The following is a 6,369-nucleotide window of genomic DNA, read 5'->3' on the forward strand; positions in this document are numbered from 1 at the left end:
AAAATTATTTGTTCCTACATAATAAGTAATGTAACTGGACAATCAATTTGTCCTACTCTTTTTAAGGAACATGAATGTTGACACAATTACACATAGTGTGCACATATGACATAATTTTGAAAAGGATGGTTGATCAGTAGTGTGAAAGAATATTCAGTGACAAAACTTTCAGCATTACTAATAATTTAGTGTAAACGTTTTAAATGCAAAGAGGGCCACACAAAACCTTCTTAGGGGGTAGGTACGATATCGGTGACTCCCTCGGGGAGTTTGTTTCACCAAGCGGTGAATTGGCGCCGCCCTCTTTTCGGTTATCGGGGAGTTGGGTTTTCAGTGTATAGTCAGCGATGCGGGAAGAGGAGAGAATGAAGAGAGAGGAGGTTTAATGGTGGGTCCTAACCCTTTCAACCAATCATAATTTTTTTTTAAATTTTTTACCACTCTCTAGGTGTTTGAATCACTGTCAGCGCTTGAGTGCAAAATGGAGAGTGGAATAGAGACTTGACATGACATAATATTATTGGCTACCCGGTAACTCAAACACCCTAAAGTGATTGAATGATACCCTCCACCCTTAACACATCATGGCCACCTAAATTATTTTTGTAACCCCCTTATCATGTTAAAGAGCATCCACTTAATTAATCATAAATTCACAAGCACTGATCCTCTTGGTTAAATTGTGGCAGTTTTTTTTTTTCGGGTCGAGCGCTTGAACATACCATATATATCATAGAAGAACGTTGATAGGGACTCAAAGTCGGATGCGAATCAATATTTGTATGACACATGCATCGTGTATGATGTATGTCATGTATCGATGCGCGCTTGCGTAAATTTTATGCATGAATATAAATTACCTATACATGATGGAGGTCGACTTTATTTTTATTTGATTTTGACCTTATTGGACGCTTCCCAAGGATCACACATTCAGGAATTACTTCAATCCAAATACGCTTAAGTATGGAGTTAGAACGTAGGCATGAAAATGTAAAAATTAGGAGGGGAGCATCACTTTAAAAAAATGATATGTAACCAATACTAGCAACATGATATGTCCACAAATCATAGTGGATGGTATAAAAGGACTCAACGACCAAAATAAAAGAACGTATGACCAATATTTTCAAAACGGATGAGAAGGCGTCTAGTTTGAAAATCACTGGTCGAGAAACATTATGGGTCATACTCGATAAATATCTATTATTAGACCGGAAATGTCAAACATAAATTATGTTTTGAGTATTGCTTTCTCTCAAGACTCAATATGTGTGGATAAATCAAAGTGAGCTTAAAAAGTTTGTGAAACCCCGACGCCAAACACTAGTGGTGTGAAGACAAACGAGTCAGGTTACATGTCGGATACGAGTCAAGTTAAAATAATGCATTGCTCTAGTTTCCCAGTTGAGTGAGTGAGATCCACTCAATATTAAGATGCCAAGTATAATCATCACAGTATAATATAATACCATAATATAATATAGTGAATTAATAAATAGTGAGTTGTGGTTGTTTCCTCTTTGGTAAAGTAATGAATGCATTGCTCTAGTTTCCCAGTTGAGTAGTCTTAATCATACACCTACAAGATCTAAGATCCATGTGACTTGTAAATGTTTATTAATATATTGGATTAATGACTTTTTAATGAAACTGATGAATGTTGAGAAGACTTCCAAACCAAGCAACTCATGACTTTTTGGTATATTGTGTTAAAATACAGTTTAAATGCTCTTTTATTTCTTTATTTTTTTCTCTTTATTTCTAATATCCTTTTGTGTTTGTTTCCTTTTGAGGTTTGGTGGTTTTATGGCCTCCCATTCCTTGTCTCGGCCTATCTCTTGCTGGACCTGCTGGGCTTCTCGGATTGGGCTTATAGCCGTTTGTGTGGCCTGCTGCGTTTTAGGGTTTGCCCCTTATAAAGGGGTGCTGGTTCTAGATATCAGTGCACTCGATCTCTTCATTTGTCTCGTGCACTTCTTCTTGCTACTTGTCTTTGGTTCCCTGTCATTCACACGTTACATTCGTGAGTGTTAGGATTGTTTGTATTGATCATCCTACTGGAGATCTTTTGATTCTTATAAAACTGTGATGACTGGTTCATCTCTTTGATATATTTGATTGTGTTATTCTTGCTGTTGGTTCATTTGATCCGTGTTTCTGACATGGTATCAGAGCCCCGAGGTTAAGACGGTGCTCTGGTGCTCTTCCGCTGCTCTATTTCCGGTCTTGCCGCTGTTCGTGAAAGTTGAACCCTAATTTCTAGGGTTTGGGGTTTTGTCTGTTTCCGAAGCTTTTTTGTGTAACACCCCGAAAATATAAATCTTTATATAAGAATATAAGGATTTCATAAACAAGAAATAAACATGTAGAAACTTTAACCTAGTTAAAGTTTACAAGTCTTGAAAATAACTTACACTTAGTTAAAACTCTAGTATTTAAAAAAAAAAAAAAAGAAATGGTAGTTAAGGGACTAATCTTGCCAAGAATCAAAAGTTAATTGTTAATTGTAACAAAATTAAACCAAACACACCAAATTAGTGTGTCTGGTCGACAGAAGCAAGGCAAGGGGCGACCCCCATTGTTCCAAAACCCTAAAGTCACAATTTCTTGCAATTGGAGGCTCAAATCATAACCAAAACGAAATCCAAGCTTAGAATTGTGTTCCTCATCGCAAGAGGATTAAGAGGTATGTAAAATTTTGTGAGAATTCACTACTTGGAATTCTCATGGATCTAAGCAAATTTGAAATTTGTTGATGCATGATAGTAAATTAGTTAGATTAATGATGATATAGTGTCTAGGAGTAAAACCTAGACAACTACATGTGAATTTATGCCCAAATTCAGGAAATTTCATGAATCCATGGAAGCTAGGTTATGGGTTTTATAAGATGATGATGAACACTAGGATTAGAATGATAATTCTAGTATAAACTTCATTATAGGAAGAAATTCCTGTGAAATTGATGCTAAGATGTGTGCAAGGTTTACTAATTAAAATGAAATTTGAGGTTTAATTGCAAGTCATGAACTTGGAAATGATGGTAGGAAAATCTGACCCGTTAGGTGTTTGTTGAAATGCCTAAGTGAGGGTTTTTATGCTAAATTTGATGAAAACGCAGAATTTGACCATGTCTTATAAATGATGTGATTATGGTCGTGAAAAAAATTCTAAACAAGTTAAAAACTGAATTTATTAGGCAAAGAGTCCGGATCATCAAGCGGACAAGCCGGAGAGAATTCACGGGGAAAAGGCGCGCTTTAAAGGTATGAAATTTATCGTTTCATTACATTATACATATCGATAGCTTTATGAGTTGGTTAAAGAGGAATAAAAGCATGATGACCGAGAATTACCATTATGTCATGAAATTGGCTATTGCCCTAAACATGTTATAAACATGATGTCTAGTGTCCGTAAGGTGCTTACACCATGCACCTAAACGGGTCAAACAAGTTTTGAGAGTAAACATGAAGCATGACTTTATTATAATGTGCAAATAATACATGAGGTGTAGGCCGTGTAGCGAATACCATAAGACAAACTTATAAACCTTGTTCTTATTTTAGACGCTACGTTTTGGTTTGAATGCATGATCATCGTACAAAAGATCTATTAGAAATCTTGTAATTTAGCGTGATTGTTAATTTCCGTTACATGCCCAATTAAGTTATAAATGAGCAATGTGATAACCGAAATACAGATATGAAGAACTAGACCAGCCATTTAACAATTTATGCGAAAGTATGCTGTTTCGTCACATAATGAACCAGCAAAAATCCTGCATTTTAAACAAAGGAGTCATGTGCAGAGTCTACCGTAAATTACGGTGGTACCGTAATTTACGGTGACCTGCAACTCTGTTACGGTGGATACCTACTGAGTTACGGTAGACCCCCAAACGTTCAGAAGCCACCGTAATTTACGGTGATACCGTAAATTACGGTGGAGCCTTGTTGAAGAAAATTTATTTCTTGTTTTGAATAAGTTTTCGAATCTAATCCAATTACGTGTTCTATCATAGTTAATAACTCTAATGCTTGTTAAACACATTAGCTTTCAGGTACCCAAGTGAAGGATGAAGATCAAGCATGACAATTCGAACCGAACACTCTAGCAAACGCTTCCGCATATAATCTTTTGTTCTAAAAACCATGTAAACTATTGTAGTTAATGTCTTGGTTATGATTTTGTAAGAATTGTACATGTTTGTGGTGTCTAGTTTGGATTAAAATGATGAAAGTTTTTGTTAAGTCAATATTTTGACATTAAATGCAAGGTTTTTATGTATATAAATCTGGTTTTATAAGCTGGGTCTTACAAGTTGGTAATCAGAGCTTAAGGTTGCCAATAAGTGTTCGGTTCAAGCTTGATCAACATCCGGTAAGAGTTATTGCTTAAGTAAAATTTAGAAGTATAGAAATAATTCACGAACGAATATACATGGAAAAGAGTGTGTAAACACACTCAAACACAAGAAAAGCATGAAACAAGAATAATAGAATCAAGAGTGTGTAAGCACACTCAAACACGAGAAAAGCATGAAACAAGAATGATTGAGTCAAGTTGCGAACTTGATCAAATCAAAACAAGTAAAACATGTATTACAAATGAAATGTTTAACAATATATGTAAACATTTCAGTATCAAAGATGGCAAGCGGAGGTGACGGTGATGCGGTGCCAAGAGTCACCGAACAGATGAGAATAGTGATTGCCGAAGAAGTTGGAAAGGCGATCGAAAACAGCTTGTCGAACTTCATTGATAAAATCCAAAATACGGTTTTATCAGTGGTAGAAGAGAGAATCAAGAAGCTAGAAGATAATTCAAATCTAGCAAAGGAAAAATCCGGGGAACGAAAACCTTGTTCATACAAGGAATTCATAGCTTGTAAACCGCCTATATATAATGGGGAAGTTGATCCAATCGTGTGTCAGCGATGGATAGGCGATATCGAGGGAGTGTTCGAGAGAACACATTGTGATGAAAATGACTACGTAGCTTATGGTACGGGTCAGTTAAGAGGTCAAGCGAAGGATTGGTGGGATAATAAGAAGAAAGAGATTGGAAACGAAGCGGCTAAGGCCATGACGTGGGAGGAGTTTAAGACGCCGTTTATTAAACACCATAGCCCCAAAGCGGTTATAAACAAGATCAAGGAAGAGTTCATGCAACTCAGACACAAGGGTGAATCCATAGACAAGATCACGGGGGTGTTTATGGACAAAATGAAGTTCTGTGACGATCTGATCACGAACGAAGAATAAAAAGTCTATTACTACCATAACATGCTGAGCGCAGAATATAGGGAGTTCATAACCCCTTCAAAGTATGAGACCCTTACCGAGATTGTCAATGCTGCTCGGGAAAGGGAGATTGAGTTGAAAAAGAGTATAGAGCGGGGTGAACGAAGGGCACAGGATATAAATCCAAGCCCTACCAAGAAAGCAAGGACGAATGAAACGACAAAGAAATCAGACGCAAAGAGCGGCACACCAAGTTGCAAAATCTGCGGCAAGAATCATAAAAGTGAATGTCGCTTCAAGGATAAGCCATGTCCTATATGTCGAAAAACGGGACATATGGCTATATCATGCCCGGAAAAAGTGACCGTTTGTTACAACTGTTACCGAACGGGTCATAAAAGATCGGAGTGCCCAGAATTGGCGGGAAAGAAAGAAGGGCAAGAATCAAAAGGTGAAGCCGCAAAAGCCAAAGCAAGATCCTTTCAATTGACCGCTGCTGAAGCAAAGGTCGAACCTGACATGGTCTCAGGTATATTCACTATAAATTCAATTCCCGCACGTGTGTTATTTGATACTGGTGCGAATAAATCCTTTGTTTCATATGGGTTTATTCGACACCCTTCATTTGTTCTAACAAAATTACCTATGCCTTTAGAGGTAGAGATAGGTAATAATAAAAGCTTTATTGTCTGTGATGTATGTGAAAACTGCACGATGAATATTGATGACGAGGAATATGCAATAGACTTGATCCCGATGTCGATGGGAGAATTCCAAGTGGTAGTGGGAATGGATTGGCTATCCCGTTACCACGCAAAAGTGGTTTGTTTCCGAAAAGAAATAAAACTAACGTCTCCTAGCGGAAAGCAAGTTACGATATATGGAGAAAAGGGAGGTAACCCGGTGATATGCACAATGCTAGAAGCTCGCAAACTCATGAAACATGGATGCTAAGGCCTTTATGGTATATGCGAGCGAAACGGAAAAGGAACTCCTCAAAATTGGGGATGTACCAGTCGTGCGAGATTATGAAGACGTGTTTCCGGAAGAACTACCGGGGATACCGCCAGAACGGGAGGTAGAGTTCGGAATCGAGTTGATTCCGGGCGCGAAACCCGTG

The 6,369-nt window shown here is 37.6% G+C and overlaps 1 long non-coding RNA gene across 1 annotated transcript; it reads left to right on the forward strand.

Moving 5' to 3' along the window:
• The first annotated feature begins 2,548 nt into the window (after positions 1 to 2,548).
• LOC110945139 lies at positions 2,549 to 4,262 on the forward strand. The gene is made up of 3 exons (XR_002595054.2): positions 2,549 to 2,689; positions 3,203 to 3,269; positions 4,060 to 4,262. It is a non-coding gene; the product is annotated as an uncharacterized LOC110945139 (long non-coding RNA).
• Positions 4,263 to 6,369: the final 2,107 nt, after the last annotated feature.

This window comes from Helianthus annuus, chromosome 6 (genome assembly GCF_002127325.2).
Source record: "Helianthus annuus cultivar XRQ/B chromosome 6, HanXRQr2.0-SUNRISE, whole genome shotgun sequence".
In the NCBI taxonomy this organism is placed as follows: Eukaryota; Viridiplantae; Streptophyta; class Magnoliopsida; order Asterales; family Asteraceae; genus Helianthus; species Helianthus annuus.